Here is a 17,206-nt window from a genome sequence, read left to right as displayed (position 1 = left end):
CCCGAGCATCTTATTTCCACCATGGATGTCCAGTCTCTATACACTTTCATCCCCCACCATGAGTTCCTCAAAGCTCTCTGGTGCTTTTTGGACATCAGACCCAACCAGTTCCCCTCCACTACCACTCTACTCTGTCTAACAGAACTTGTCCTCACTCTCAAACACTTTTCCTTTGGCTCCTCCCACTTCTTTCAAAGGTATTGCCATGGATACTCCCATTGTCCCAGCTATGTCTGCATTTTTGTTGGCTACGTGGAAGTCTATGTTCCAAGCTTACTCTGGGGTCACTCGCCCATTTCCCGACACTACATTGATGACTGCATTGGTGCAACACCCTTGCTGAGCTCATCAACTTAATCAACTTGTCTCCACCTTCCACACTGCCCTCAAATTTACCTGGTCCATTTCCAACACTTCCCTCCCCTTTCTCAAACTCTCTTTCTATCTCTGGAGACAGCTAATCCGCTGATATCTACGACAAACCCACTGACTTTCACAGCTACCTGGACTATACCTCTACCCCCTCTCTCAATTCCTCTGTCTATGCCACATCTGCTCTCAGGATGAGGGTTTTCATTCCAGAACGAAGGAGATATCCTCCTCCTTCAAAGAAAGGGGCTTCCCTTCCTCCACCAACAATGCTGCCCTCAACCACACCTCTTCCTTGTCATGCACATCCGCCCTCACCCCATCCTCTTGCCACCTCGCCAGGGATAGGGTTTCTCTTGTCCTCATCTATCACCCCACCAGCCTCTGCATCCAGCACATAATTCTCCGGAACTTCTGCCATCGCCAGCAGAATCCCACCGAGAGTCACATCTCCCATCCTCCCACTTCCAGCTTTCCGCAGGAGTCCCTTGTCCATTCATTCCTCCTGACACTTATCCTTGCAAGCAGAACAAGTGCTACACCTGCTCCTATACCATTCAGGGCCCCAAACAGTCCTTCCAGGTGAGGCGACACTTCACCTGTGAGTTTGTTGGTGTCATCTATTGTATGCGGTGCTCCTGATGTGAGAGACCCAATGTAGATTGGGAGACCGCTTCACTGAGCACCTACGCTCGTCCACCAGAAAAAGCTGGGATCTCCCAGTGGCCACTCATTTCAATTCCACTTCCCATTCTGACATGTCCATTCATGGCCTCTACTGTCAGCAGCAATGTCTTATATTCTGTCTGGGTAGCCTCCAACATGATGGCACGAACATCGATTTATCGAACTTCTGTTCATACCGCCCCCCCCCCCGCTTCTATAATTCCCCATTCCCTTTTCCCTCTTACCTTAACTCCTTGCTTGCCCATTGCCTCCCTCTGGTGCTCCTACCCCTCTCTTTCTTCTATGGCCTTCTGTCCTTTAGATTCTACCTTCTGCAGCCCCATACCTCTTTCACCAAACTTCCCAGATCTTTACTTCACTCCTCCCCCTCCTAGATTCACCTATCACCTTGTTTCTTCCTCCCCTCCTCCGATCTTCTAACGCTGAATCCTCATCATTTTTTCTCCAGTCCTGCTGAAGGGTCTCAGCACAAAATGTCAACAGTACTCTTTTCCATAGATGCTGCCTGACCTGCTGAGGAAAAAGGAAGTCTGACATCGGTGGTGGGGAAAATGCTAGAGTCAGTTATCAAAGATGTGATAACATCACATTTGGAAAGCGGTGAAATCATCGGACAAAGTCAGCATGGATTTGTGAAAAGAAAATCATGTCTGACGAATCTCATAGAATATTTTGAGGATGTAACTAGTAGAGTGGATAGGGGAGAATCAGTGGATGTGGTATATTTGGATTTTCAAAAGGCTTTTGACAAGGTCCCACTCAGAAGATTAGTGTGCAAACTTAAAGCACATGGTATTGGGGGTATGGTATTGATGTGGATAGAGAATTGGTTGGCAGACAGGAAGCAAAGAATGGGAATAAATGGGACCTTTTCAGAATGGCAGGCAGTGACTAGTGGGGTACCACAAGGCTCAGTGCTGGGACCCCAGTTGTTTACAATATATATTAATGACTTAGACGAGGGAATTAAATGCAGTATCTCCAAGTTTGCGGATAACACGAAACTGGGCGGCAGTGTTAGCTGTGAGGAGGATGCTAAGAAGATGCAGGGTGACTTGAATAGGTTAGGTGAGTGGGCAAATTCATGGCAGATGCAATTTAATGTGGATAAATGTGAGGTTATCCACTCTGGTGGCAAGAACAGGAAAACAGATTATTTTCTGAATGGTGGCTGATTAGGAAAAGGGGAGGTGCAACGAGACTTGGGTGTCATTATACACCAGTCATTGAAAGTGGGCATGCAGGTACAGCAGGCGGTGAAAAATGCGAATGGTATGCTGGCATTCATAGCAAGAGGATTCGAGTACAGGAGCAGGGAGGTACTACTGCAGTTGTATAAGGCCTTGGTGAGACTACACCTGGAGTATTGTGTGCAGTTTTGGTCCCCTAATCTGAGGAAAGACATTCTTGCCAAAGAGGGAGTACAAAGAAGGTTCACCAGATTGATTCCTGGGATGGCAGGACTTCCATATGATAAAAGACTGGATCAACTAGGCTTATAGTCTCTGGAAGTTAGAAGATTGAGGGGGGATCTTATTGAAACGTATAAAATTCTAAAGGGACTGGACAGGCTCGATGCAGGAAGATTGTTCCCGATGTTGGGGAAGTCCAGAACGAGGGGTCACATTTTGAGGATAAAGGGGAAGCTTTTTAGGACCGAGATGAGGAAAAATTTCTTCACACAGAGAGTGGTGAATCTGTGGAATTCTCTGCCACAGGAAACATTTGAGGCCAGTTCATTGGCTATATTTAAGAGGGAGTTAGATATGGCCCTTCTGGCTGAAGGGATCGGGGGTATGGAGGGAAAGCAGGTACAGGGTTCTGAGTTGGACGATCAGCCACGATCATACTGAATGGTGGTGCAGGCTCGAAGGGCCGAATGGCCTACTCCTGCACCTATTTTCTATGCTTCTATGTTTCTATTCTTGGAGTAATGTTACAGAAGCAGGTGGGCTGGGAAAATGTAATGATCAAGTCCATATTTCCCTGAAAGTGGCAGCACAGGTTGGTAGAATGACAAAATAGGCACAGGCAAATGGAATGTTGTCCTTACAGGAAGCAGGTTGTGTATTCTGTCACGGTTAAAAAGCCATTCAGCCTGCTGGGTCTACACTAGCTGCCACCAGAATGCCATCAGTTACATAACACCCTCCAGACTCCCTGTAGCCCTGCAACTGTTTCTCTCAAATGGTCATCAACTCTCCTTTGATTTCTTTGCCACTTAACAGCAGTAAAGAGCACTTTATACAATGACGATTCACCTACTAGCATGTTTTAGGGATGTGGAAACAGAAATCCACAAAGACATTGAGAGAATGTGCAAGTTCTACTCACTAAATAGCTATGATCTGGATTGAATCCTGATCCCTGGGGTTTTGAAACAGCAGTAGCAACTGCTGTGCTGTTCTAAGTCACACAGAAATGACAGGTGGGGTGGAAGGAAGTGTAGTTAAGTTAACCATGGACACTGGGCCAGTTAAGTCATTCATTCTGTCCTGGTCTCCAATATTTCAGGTATTAACTTTCATTCGTTATTCTATTCTTGCCCCCTGGTTTTTGTGACTCAGGCTTTTACCGCTAATTTTTCCAATTCTAATCAACTGTTATTGATCTAAAATGTCTCCTCTGACTTTCCTTCTCTACAGCCGCAGCCTGACCTGATACTTACACAATTATCTGATTTTAATTCTGACTTCTAGCATTTACAATATTTTGTGTGGAGCTTCATCCATCATGGTTACTGCAACTTAGAGAGTTACTAATTTTGCAACTAAAGTAGGAGATGAAGTTAAAATAGACCTGCACACTGGTATCCTCCTGTACCCGAATAAATTGATTAGACAGCCTTCAACAACTCCTTCAGATTAAACTGGATAGAGGTTACCGTACAATAATCATACCCATGCATTAATGGTAACCTTCTGTTAAGTAAAATACAAACATTTTTGTAGTGACCAATTACCATCTCCAGATGGCAGTATATTCCATCTAGAATCAAGGTGGACAATTACAGCTGTTCAATCATAAACACAAGAGGTTCTGGGGATAGAAACATAGAAAACCTACAGCACAATACAGGCCCTTCGGCCCACGATGCTGTGCCAAACATGTACTTTAGAAATTACCTAGGGTTACCCAAAGCCCTCTTCTTCTAAGTTCCATGTACCTATCCAGGTGTCTATTTAAACAGCGGTCGCCAACCATCAGACCGCGGACTGGTGCCGGGCCGCAAAGCATGTGCTACTGGGCCGCGAGGAAACGATGTGATTTGGCGATAGGGGTCAACTACACGTCATCCATGTCAGCGCAGGAAGAAGATCAACTCCTCGAGCTTGCAAATGATGGCAAGCTGAAAAGTATGTTTGAGAAAACATCTCTGTCGGCATTCTGGATCAAAGTCAAGGCTGAATATCCTGAGATAGCCACGAAAGCACTGAAAACGTTGCTTCCATTTCCAGCATATCTCTGCAATGAATGCAACGAAAACTAAATTGCGGAATAGACTGGACATAAGGAACCCCCTTCAAGTATCGCTGTCTCCAATCACCCCTTGATGGCACCGCTTGTTGCAAGGAAACAAGCCCAGGGCTCCCACTGATTCAGCGATACTGGTGTGTTGCAATGATTTTATATGTTCATACGGGGAAAATATGTGCTGCGTGTTAAATATCCAAACGTTACTTAAAATGTTATGGTGCTATTGACCTATAAGTGACTTATACAGTAATTGACTTATCACTATATTCATGCGAGGAAAATATGCACTGTGTGTTTAATATAAAATTCGTGAGATAAACCCTTTTAGAAATGAAATCGAGTGTATTAGCCATTAAAAAGTGACTTATAGTTGACTGATCTTCTATATTGCGGTGGTGATTAACAATCCCCCCACCCCCAAACAGAATCGCCAAAAATGATTTGTAGAAAAAAAAATCTGCACATACACGCATGCGCACACAAGTGCCCGCGCAAGGCTTCACAGTAATTGTAATCTTCTCGGGGTAAACACAACGTATTTGACGGTTACTCTTGTCCGTTGGCAACCCTACCCCCCAGGTCTGCCAGTCCGCAAGAATCTTGTCAATAATAAACAGGTCAGCGGTGCAAAAACGGTTGGGGACCCCTGTATTAGAAGACCCTATCGTACCTGCCACCACTACCGTCGCTGGCAGCCCATTCTACTCTGCGTAAAAACTTACCCCTGACATCCCCTCTGTACCTACTTCCAAGCACCTTAAAATTGTGCCCTCTCATGTTAGCCATTTCAGCTCGGGGAAAAAGCCTCTGACTATCCACATGATCAATGCCTCTCATCATCTTGTACAACTCTTATCAGGTCACCTCTCATCCTCTGTCGCTCCAAGGAGAAAAGGCCAAGCTCATGCAACCTATTCTCATACGGCATGCTCCCCAATCCAGGCAACATCCTTGTAAATCTCCTCTGCACCCTTTCTATGGCTTCCACATCCTTCCTGTAGTAAGGCAACCAGAACTGAGCGCAGTACTCCAAGTGGGGTCTGACCAGGGTCCCATATAGATGTAACATTACCTCCCGGCTCTTAAAGTCAATCCCACGGTTGATGAAGGCCAATGCACTGTATGCCTTCTTAACCGCAGAGTCAACCTGTGCAACAGTTTTGAGTGTCCTATGGACTCGGTCCCCAAGATCCCTCTGATCCTCCACACTGCCAAGAGTCTTACCATTAATACTATATTCTGCCATCATACTTGACCTACCAAAATGAACCACCTCACACTTATCTGTGTTGAACTCCATCTGACACTTCTCAGCCCAGTTCTGCATCCTATCAATGTCCGCTGTAACCTCTGACAGGCCTCCAGGCTATCCACAACACCCCTAACCTTTGTGTCATCAGCAAATTTACTAACCCATCCCTCCACTTCCTCATCAAGGTCATTTATACAATCACTAAGAGAAGAGATCCCAGAACACATCCCTGAGGCGCACCACTGGTCACCGGCCTCTATCCAGAGTATGACCTGTCTACAACCACTCTTTGTCTTCTGTGGGCAAGCCAATTCTGGATCCACAAAACAATGTCCCCTTGGATCCCATGCCTCCTTACTTTCTCAATAAGCCTTGCATGGGGTACCTTATCAAATGCCTTGCTGAAATCCATATAGACTACATCTACTGCTCTACCTTCATCAATGTTTTTAGTCACATCCTCAAAATAACTGAGGATGCTGGAAATCCAAAGCAACATGCATAAAATGCTGGAGGAACTCAGCAGGTCAGGCAGCACCTATGGAAATAAATGAGCAGTTGATATCTTGGGCCAAGATCCTTCATGAGGACTGGAAAGGAAGAGGGAAGATGCCAGAATAAAAAGGTGGGGGCGGGGAGGGGAAGGAGGATAAGCTAGATTGCAATAGGTGTCGCCAGGTGGGTGGAAAAGTTAAAGGCTGGAGAAGAATGAATCTGACAGGAGAGGGCAGTGGACCATAAGAGAAAGGGAAGGAGGAGCACTAGGAGGTGGCGTTAGGCGGGTGAGGACAAGAGGTAAGAGGCTAGAGTGGGGATTAGAAGGAGGAAGGGGAAGAGGAAAAGAAAATTACCGGAAGAAATGAATGTTCATGCTATCAGGTTGCAAGCCACCTAGATGGAACACGAGGTGTTGCTCCTTAACCCGAGAGCAGCCTCATCGTGGCAGAAGAGGAGGCCATGGCCTGACACTTTGGAACGGGAATGGGGATAGGAATTAAAATGGAAATGCTGCTGGAGATCCTGCTTTTTTTGTGGATGGAGCTGAAGTACTCAACTAAGTGGTCTCCCAATTTACGTCGGGTCTCACCAGCTGATAAATGCCACAGACTGAAAAGTGCATAAACGAGTATTTAAGTATAATTAAAGAACTATAAATAATTTTGAATATATAATGGTACATATCCACTCCTCCTCCATTTGGAGATGACTGAATACATCCTGGAATATTCTAGACATACAGGTACAGTAGTGGGCTATGTAAGAGTCTTGCAACATAGAAACAAATCCTTCAGTCGAACTGGTCCACACTGACCCACGAAGCCACACCCAAGCGAGTCCCATTTACCATCGTTTGGCCCATAATAACCCTAACTTTCCCAATTCATTCTATATATATATATATCCAACAGATATTTAAAAGATGTTGCTGCTCCTGCCACAACCATTTCTTCTGGCAACTTATTCCACATCCATACATACACATTTTACATCTATGAAGTACCACTCAGATCAGGCAAGTGGCAAAAGCACCAAAAGAGAGTTGATAGCCAACAGGTTACTCTAAAAAGCCAGTTTGGTAGGCATTCTATAAATTCTTCACTAGGGATGCAGCACCAGCCTGATTTTCCCCAATCTACCTGCATACTGAAATCCCCATTATCATAACATTGCCTTTCTTACATGGTTTTTCTATCTCCCATTGTAATTTGTACCCTGCATCCTGGTTACTACTGTATTTAGAGGCCTGTATATAACTGCATCAGGGTCTTTTTAACCTTGCAATTTCTTAACTCTACACACAAGGATTCTACATTTTCTGATCTTATCACTTCTTTCTGAGGATTTGATTTCATTTTATACCAACAAAGCCACCCTTTGTCCACCTGCCTGACTTTTTAATATGATGTGCATCCTTAAATGTTTCGCTCCCAGCTGTGATCTTCTTTCAACTTTATACTTTATCGTTGCCAAACAATTGATACTAGAAGGTACGATCATAACAGCGACATTTGATTCTGCGCTTCGTGCTCCCAGGAGTACAAATCGATAGTAAATATTAAAAACTTAAAATATAAATCACAGATAGAAAATAGAAAAGGTAAAGTGCAAAAAAACAGAGAGGCAAGTCTGAATATTTGGAGGGACTCTGTGATGCCCACAACATCCTACCTGGCAATTTCTAGCTGCACTATAAGTTCATCTACTTTATTCCAGATACTCTGTCTATATTCAAATATCATTTCAATCGTGTATAAGGGTTTGTCAAATCTTAAAACACATTCAGCTTCATACATTAAAACAAAATGGGAGAAAGAAGGAGGGATTATTATATCTGAGGAAGAATGGACAATAATATGGAGGTATCAATGAAAGTGTACCAGTTCACAGAAATGGAGGGAGTTCGGGTGGAAAAACTTGATAAGATATTTTATTACACCCTCTCAGAAATCCCATTATGATAGCAACTTCCCTGTTTGCTGGAGAAATTGTGGAAATCAAAATGCAAACCATTATCATATGTTCTGGGAATGCCCTGTTATCAAAGACTATTGGAGTGGGATACACAATGCCCTACAAGACATCTTTAAATGTGAAATACCCTTAGAAAGTAAGACCATATATTTTGGGTATATACCTCCAGAATGGTTGAAAGAGATAAATATTTAATGAATATACTGTTGGTGGATGGTAAAAAGACTCTTACCAGGAAATAGTTATCACAGGAGAACCCAACTTTAAATGTATGGATGGAAATTACAATGGACATTTACAAAATGCAGAAAATAACAACATCTGTCATCATAAAGGCTGATTTATACTTGTGCGTCAAATATATGCCGTAGCTACGGTGTAGCTGCGAACAGTCATAGCTTAATGTGCACATCTCCCAAAATGTAACTATGCGTCATGGCGTCGCAGACCGCAACAACTATGACTGGTCCGCTTGGTAGCATTACATTTCCTCCTACGCTGTAATAGCTTCCCATTGGGTGACTGAAGGGCAGGGAAGGAACTCTGGCTGCAATGCTTTCCATAAGGCTTTACAGATCTCTGAAATTATGGAGGACCCTGTGCTCGACGCCAGTTTGTAGCTAGCTGCTACAGCCTGTTGACTTCCACCTGAAGCTAAAACCCGAATGGTGATTGCCAGTCTCAGAGTATACTGTGTGTACACTGATGCGAAATAAATGGTTAGAGATGATGAACCAAATCGTCAAATCTACCTGCCGACTTCCGAAAATATGTGAAATGCATTTCCTCGTCCATGTCTCTCAGCGGCCGGACAAACACAGAAAATTCACCCTCCTTCAGTTTCAGTCGCCATTGTTTGAAGTTTGAGTTTCTTGGTGTTGAGTTTCAACATGAAGAAACTCAACACAGTGGCACAGAAACCCCGCCGCCAACTAGCGTTTTGGCGGTGAATTGCAGAGCGACGTGGACACACCAACACACAAGTATAAATGCTCACAACGGCGTAGTCCACTTGCGTAGGCTGTGGCATAAGCTAGTACGCACAAGTATAAATTAGCCTTAAGTTGGCACAATATGATTCATACTGGGAAAAGTGGTTTAATGACATAACACCTCATAGGCCTGATTTAATTCTCACAAATCAATGAATATGTTGTAAAAAAAAATCACTCCCTACTTGTACATAGTTTTCTCCTTTTGCTTGTTCTTTCTTTCCTCTCTTTTCTGTAAGTGTGTACCTCAGATAAATATTATGTGATTTGTGGCATATATGACTATATGATATACATGTATAATATCTGAAATACATCTTATGGAAATGTTTGTTTTATGATGAACTTCAATACAAAATAAATTACAAAAAAAAAAATCAGAAAATTTGCAGAACAGTCTAATCAACATACCATCCACAGCCATGGCACACCAATTTGCACAAGGAGCCACAGTGATGTTTTAATGTTCTAATACCTTTTACCATTGTACCACTCCTGTATAATTCTTTAGGTGACAGCTAAAACTTTGAAGGTCTCCTCACATTCCTGATCACTGTCTGAAAACCTAGACTTCATTTCCTTCTTTGCCATGCCTCTATATTATATATAAAAATGTATGCAACGGTGTGGCCTCAGGAAGAAAATACCTAGGATTTGCAGCACAAAATTGAATTGTGAAATATCAGATTCTCTACCGCTTATCTTCTATGAAAATGTCAACAAAATGTGTGTGTTCAGTTGAACTAGGATCAGAGATAAAAACTATAATCCATCTTCTATTATGCCAGATGGAAAGATCTGGCATAGTTACCTAGACACATCTAATATCCCAAAAACAAAGGAAATTCATTTTTCGACAAGTTCTTTTCTCCCACTTCCCTCTTTATATCCATTTTAACTTCTAGCTTCATCCGCTCTGATAAAAGATCATTGCCAGGTCACTGGGTGTATTTCAGGCAGAGCTTGATAGATTCTTGATTGGACATGGCTTCAAAGGTACAGGAAGAAGGCCGAGGAATGGGATTGAGGATCAGCCACAATTAAGTGGCAGTGCAGACTTGAAGGGCCAAATGGCCTATGCCTCATGGTCTAAAAGGTGATGGATTTGAAACATTAACTGCTTCTTTCTCCACAGATGCCGCCTGGCCTAATAAATATTCCTAGCAATTATTTACATACTGCAGTGAAAAACTATTTATGTACATCGCTTGTGATGATTTCTACTTAATAGTGGCTAGCGTAACACTGTTACAGCGCCAGTGACCTGGGTTCTGCTCTGCCACCATCTCCAAGAGCCTTGTACATTCTCTTTGTACCTTCATGGGTTTCTTTGGGTGCTCCAGTTCCCTCCCATATTCCAAAGATGTATGCATCAGTAGGTCTAATGGGCAGCACTTGCTTGTTGGATTTGCAGTGCCTCTTAACTTACTGATCTCATGCTAACTGGCCAGGGTGCTCCTCACCCTTGGCTGCCAATATGGCTGATTGGGACAGACAACTACCTGCTCAGACAGAACCTAGAACCAACCAGACAATAGACAAATGCTTCTGGGTATTTTGACATTCAAACAGTAACACATAGAATCTGTTAAAGTAAAAATTTAAATCTTTTATATTTCAAATATTGAAAAACATGTATTGAAAGTTTATCTTAAAACATCAAAACGACTAAAATTCTAACTTGCCACCCAATCCCTTCTGGTCACTTGAATGGCAGACTATTGTGCCAAGTTGAACGCAGTGCATACTCATTGCTTGGTCTTACCACCAGAGCTGCAGTGCTGCCTCAGTGAACTTGAGTAGTATGGTCAGCAGCCCTTGGCAGAAAACTATACCTCCCGCTTAGGCCAACAGCAACACTGGAAGCTAGAACCTGCAAATCAGTACAGAATAATGCAAGCAAATGCATTCCCATTCTCCCCACAAAAACGGATAGTCTGGGGGAAGAGGCATGCACCTTACACTAGTTGATGTTTGAATGCAAGGGTGAGCAAGTACTTTAATGTTGTATGTGTCTTATTCACAGATTAGACTGTTCTCTCAGACAGAAATGAATTATACCACACCATTAATCAGGGCTGGCAGGGTCATGGTCTAGTCTCATATACAGTACAATAATTCCCATTATCTGAAAAATGTTCTATGCAGAACTTGAATGTCACATTTAAAATATTACTTTGAAAGTACTTCAATGACAGCAGAGTACATTAGTGAATGTAAAATGATGAGCAACTAATTGAGTTCATTAATTGCTGAAGGAGCAGCCAGACACGTGATGATCCTATTGGACCTTCTTTTCAACAAGTCCATCTGAGGCATCTCTTCATGAAAACTCCTGTAAAACCTAAGTGTCATCAAGTACAACTCCAGTCCCTCTACAGCATACTTTGACTGGCTGATATTTTTTATTTAAATTACCAATTTTTCCAAAATTTTGAAAATGATTAGACCCTTCCAATATTGCACATTGACATCCAGTTCCAGATGTTTATAAAATTATCCAATTGCATATTACATCTGACCAAATTAATACTTAATAACAATTATTTATAAACAAATCCAGCATTTTTCTATTTAAAAAATGGAAGGGACACAATTATACAATCCCTTATACTCTCTAGTTCACACTCAAGCCACATGAAATCAACCACTAAAATAGTTCCTGTTTGCTCAGTGTTAGACAGAAATATTCAGGAAATGTGGTTAACTTTATTGCCACACATTCACTATCTTTCAGTCAGAAAACAAACCACAAACAACATTGTGGCTAAACTCCATTCTCGTATCAACACAATTGTGCGACAAGTATCTTGTGCAACAAGCAAAGCTATTTTCTATGTTTCTATGCTTCCCATTTCAAAATACTCACCAGCACTTCCTTGTGTTCGTATTTGTTTTCCCAAACTAGGTAAAGTTTCAGATTATGTCGCATTCAGAAACAGAACTAACTAGTAAGCTCAAGGTGATATGAAAATGCAAATGCACTTGCTGGTGTTGCAGCAGCAGAATTAACAGACTAATAATTCAGGCCTGCAATGACCATGCCAAGATTTGTATTCAAAATCCCATCATTACAGCTGCAGTATTTAAACTCAGTTAATAATTCAGACCTTAACATAAAGAAAATGTAGAACAAAAAGACTGCGAAGTACAAGTACACAGAGGGTGCAATAATTCAATGGCAAACCAGTGTATTATGCCTAAACAATGGAGACTACAACAGGACGAGGGAGGATTTGGCTAGTGTAGGCTGGGAACACAGTCTATTTGGTGGGATGGTTGAAGAACAGTGGAAGACTTCTCACGATGCTCGACAAAAGTATATTCCAGTTAAAAGCAAGGATAGTAACAGTAGGGAGAGCCAGCCTTGGATAACTGAGGAAATAAAAGAAGATAACAAACTAAAAGCTCATGCGTACAAAGTCACCAAGAGTAATGGGTAACTGGAAGATTGGGAAGACTTTAAAAAACAACAAAGAACCATAAAGTGAGCAATGAAGAAAGGGAAGACAGATTATGAAAATAAACTAGCACAAAATAAAAAAACAGATAGTAATTTTAAAAATAATTCTATAAAGCAGAAGAGGGTGGTTAAAGTGCACGCAAGTCCCTTGGAGGACAAGAAAGGGGAATTGATACTGGGTAATGAGGAAATGGCAGAGGCTTTGAATGACTATTTTGTGTCGGACCTCATGATGGAGGACATGTCTAACATTCCAAAGAGAGGTGTTATGGATGCAATAGGTGAGGAGCTCGATATAATAGCTATCACTAAAGAGGTAGTGCTGAGCAAACCTGTGGGACTGAAGATGGATAAGTCCCCTAGTCTTGATGGAATGCATCCCAGGGTACTGAAAGAAATGGCTGAAGTTATAGTAGAGGCTTTGGTGACCAAAATTCTTTGGTCTCTGGGCAGCTCTCGACAGATTAGAAGACGACAAATGTCACGCCACTGTTAAAAAAAAAAGGATGTAGGCAAAAGGCAGATAACTATAGGCCAGTTAGTTTAACATCTGTAGTTGGGATAATGCTTGCAGCTATCATTAAAGAAGAAATAGCGAAGCACCTAGAAAGAAATGGATCCATCAGGCAGATGCAGCATGGATTCAGTAAAGGCAGGTCCTGTTTGACAAACTTACTGGGGTTCTTTGAGGATATAATGAGTGCAGTGGATAGAGGGGAACAGATGGATGTTACTTCCTTGGATTTCCAGAAGGCGTTCAGTAAGGTGCCGCATAAAAGATTGAACCATAAGATAAGGATGCCTAGAGTAGGGGGTGATGTATTAGCATGGATAGAGGATTGGTTAACTAATAGAAAGCAGAGAGTTGGGATACATGGGTGTTTCTCTGGTTGGCCATCAGTGGTGAGCCACAGGGGTCAGTGCTGGGCCTGCAATTGTTCATGATATACATTAACGACATGGAAGAGGGGACCAAGTGTAGTGTATCTAAGTCTGCTGATGATACTAAATTGAGTGGAAAAGCAAATTGTGCAGAAGCTACTAAGAGTCTGCAGAGATAATATAGATAGGTTAAGTGAGTGGGCAAGGATCTGGCAGATGGAATACTATCTTCATAAATGCGAGGTCATTCACTTGGAAGGGAAAATGGAAGATCAGATTATTATTTAAATGGTAAAAAAAATTGCAGCGTGCTGCTGTGCAGAGGGTCTGGAGAGTGCTTGTGTATGAATCACAAAAGGTTGGCTCGCAGGTGCAGCAGGCTATTAAGGCAAATGGAATGTTGGCCTTCATTGCTAGAGGGATTGAATTTAAAAGCAGGGAGGTTATGCTACAACCGTACAGGGTACTGGTGAGACTGCACTTGGGAGTACTATGTGCAGTTCTATTCTCCTTACTTGAGGAAGGATATACTGGCTTTGAAGGCGGTGCAGAGGAGATTCACCATGTTGATTCCAGAGATGAGTGAGAGATTGAGTTGCCTGGGACTATACTCACTGGAATTCAGAAGAATGAGAAGAGATCTTATTGAAACATATAAAATTATGAAAGGAATAGATAAGACAGGAGGAGGAAAGTTGTTTCCACTGACAGGTGAGACTAAGGGGCATAGCTTCAAGACTCAGGGGAGAAGATTTAGGATGGAGATGAGGAGGAATTGCTTTTCCCAGAGGGTGGTGAATCTGTGGAATTCTCTGCCCAATGCAGCAGTGGAGGCTACCTCAGTAAATATATTTAAGACAAGGTTGGATAGATGTTTGCATAGTAGGGGAATTAAGGGTTATAGGGAAAAGGCAAGGTGATGGAAAGCCATGATCAGCCATGATCTTATTGAATGGCGGAGCAGGCTCGTTGGGCCAGATGGTCTACTCCTGCTTCTATTTCTTATGTTCTTATGTTCCCTGAAAATGACATAACAGGTAAACCAGGTGGTGAAGGCGGCTTTCAACATGCTGGCTTTCATCAGCCAGGCTGAAGTACAGAAGTTGGGATGTTGTGTTGCAGTTGCACAAAATGTTAGTGAGGCCACATGTGGAATATTTTGTACATTATTTGTTCACCTGCTACAAGAAACATGCCATTAAGATGGAAAGAGTGAAGAGGAGATTTAAGTGAATGTTAGATAGGATTTGAGGATCTGAGTTATGGAGGGAGGTAGAGCAGGTTGGGAATTTTGGAGCATAGGAGAATTAGGGATCACAAACAAGAGAAAATCTGTAGATTACGGAAATCCAAGCAACTCACAAAGTGCTGGAGGAACTCAGGCCAGGCAAGATCTATGGAACATAGTATAGTCGACACTTCGGATGGAGACCCTTCGTCAGGACTGGGGTGGGGGGGGGGGGGGAGAGGGAGGGAAAAAGGACGAGGAGTCAGAGTAAGAAAGTGGGAGGCCAATCATAAACAACAGAAAACCCCTCTGACCTTCCCCTCTCCGAGGCAGAACGTAATGCCCTCAGCAAGGGCCTCACCATTGTCCCACGCCCGGCATGACACGGAGCTCTTCCTCCACTGCCTCCGTCTCTGGGCCTACTTCTTGGGCAAGGACGCCCCAGCCCACACTAATAACTGCTTCTCCCGTCTTCAACCCTCCTCAACACCCCGCTCTGGTCTTCTGCCTGCTCTGGATCTTTTCATTGCTAACTGCCAACAGGACATCAACAGTCTCAATTTCACCACTTCTCACTCCAATTCGAACGTTACTCCTTCCAAACACACTGCTCTCCATCCTCTCCGCACTTAACCAAACCTGCATATTGGGGGGGGGGCGGGTACTGCAGAAGTCTGGTGGATTGACCTCTATGTTGCTGAGGCCTGGTGACAACCATCAAACACCTCCTCTTACTTACCGCTAAGGAGTACCAGGGCATTGTCTCCCACACCATCACTGACCTATTCATCTCCCATCCACTGCCACCAACCTCATAATTCCCTCACCCTACACCACCCACTTCTACCTCCTACCTAAGATCCACAAACCTGCTTGTCCAGGTAGACCCATTGTTTCTGCTTGTTCCTACCCCTCAGTATGTATATCTGCATACCTTGACTCAGTTTTATCTCCCCTGGTTTCATTGCCTTCCTATCTACATCTGTAACACTTCACATGCTCTTGATCTTTTCAATAATTTCAAATTTCCTGTCCCAATCATCTTATTTTCACTATCGATATCCAGTCCGTATACACCTCCATTCCCCACCAGGAAGGCCTCTGTTTCTTTCTGGACCCAACCAGTTCTCCTCCTCCACCACTCTCCTCCGTCTGGTGGAACTTGCCCTCACTCTTAATAATTTCTCGTTCAGCTTTTCGCACTTTCTTCAAGCAAAAGGTGTAGCCATGGGCACTCACGTGGGTCCCAGCTATGCCCATCTGTTTGTCAGCTATGTGGAACAGTCTATGTTCCAAGCCTACACTGGTCCCACAAACAACAGAAAATCTGTAGATACTGGAAATCTAAGCAACACATACAAAATGCAGGAGGAACTCAGCAGGCCAGGCAGCATCTATGCAAATATAGTACAGTCGACGTTTCAGGCCCCAAGGGTTCCTCTTGTCCTCATCTACCACCCCACCAGCCTCCACATAATTCTCCAGAACCGTCATCTCCAGCAAGATCCCTCCACCAAACACGTCTTTCCCGCACCCCCGCAACCCACTTTCTGCTTTCCACAGGGATCTCTCCCGATGCAACTCCCTTGTCCATTCATCCCTCCCCACTGATCTCCCTCCTGGCACTTATCCTTGCAAGCAAGATATATGCTACACCTGCCCCTACACCTCCTCCCTCACTACCATTCAGGACCACAAACATTCCTTCCTAGTGAGGCGACATTTCACCCTTGAGTCTGTTGAGGTCACCTACTGTATCCGGTGCTCTCGGTGTGGCCTCTTGTGTATCAGTGAGACTCGACACAGATTGGGAGACCACTTTGCATAGCACCTATGCTCCATCCAGCAGAAACAGCAAGGTCTCCCATTTTAATTGCACTTCCCATTCTCATTCTGACATGTCAGTCCATGGACTCTTCTACTGTCACAATGAGGCCACACTCAGGTTGGAGGAACAATACCTTGAATTCTGTCTAGGTAGCCTCCAACCTGATGGCATTGACTTCAATCTCCTGAACTTCTGGTAATGCACCCACCCCCCACCTTCACCATTCCCATTTTCCTCTCACCTTATCTCCTTACCAGCCTATTTCCTCCCTCCCTCTGGTGCTCCTCCCTTTTTCTTCAATGGCCACCTGTCCTCTCCTATCAGATCCCCCCTTCTCCAGCCTTTTATCTTTCACCAATCAACTTCCCAGCTCTTTATTTCACCTCTCCCACTTTCACCCATCACCTTGTGGCTCTTTCACCCCTCCCCCCACTTTCTTACTCTGACTCATCTTTTTTTCCCCAGTCCTGATGAAGGGTCTCGGCCCAAAATGTCAACTGTATTCTTTTCCATAGATACTGCCTGACCTGCTGAATTCCTCCAGCATTTGTGTGTT

At 43.4% G+C, this 17,206-nt stretch overlaps 1 protein-coding gene across 10 annotated transcripts in view; it reads right to left on the bottom strand.

The window, feature by feature from the left end:
• The window catches only part of specc1la (sperm antigen with calponin homology and coiled-coil domains 1-like a), a 267,927-nt gene that overhangs the window by 220,913 nt on the left and 29,808 nt on the right, over positions 1 to 17,206 (bottom strand). The gene's annotated exons all lie outside the window — the stretch shown is intronic.

This window comes from Mobula birostris, chromosome 25, assembly GCF_030028105.1.
Source record: "Mobula birostris isolate sMobBir1 chromosome 25, sMobBir1.hap1, whole genome shotgun sequence".
Taxonomy (NCBI): domain Eukaryota; kingdom Metazoa; phylum Chordata; class Chondrichthyes; order Myliobatiformes; family Myliobatidae; genus Mobula; species Mobula birostris.
Note: the sequence above shows the minus strand (reverse complement) of the source record. Positions and strands in the feature narration are given on the sequence as shown.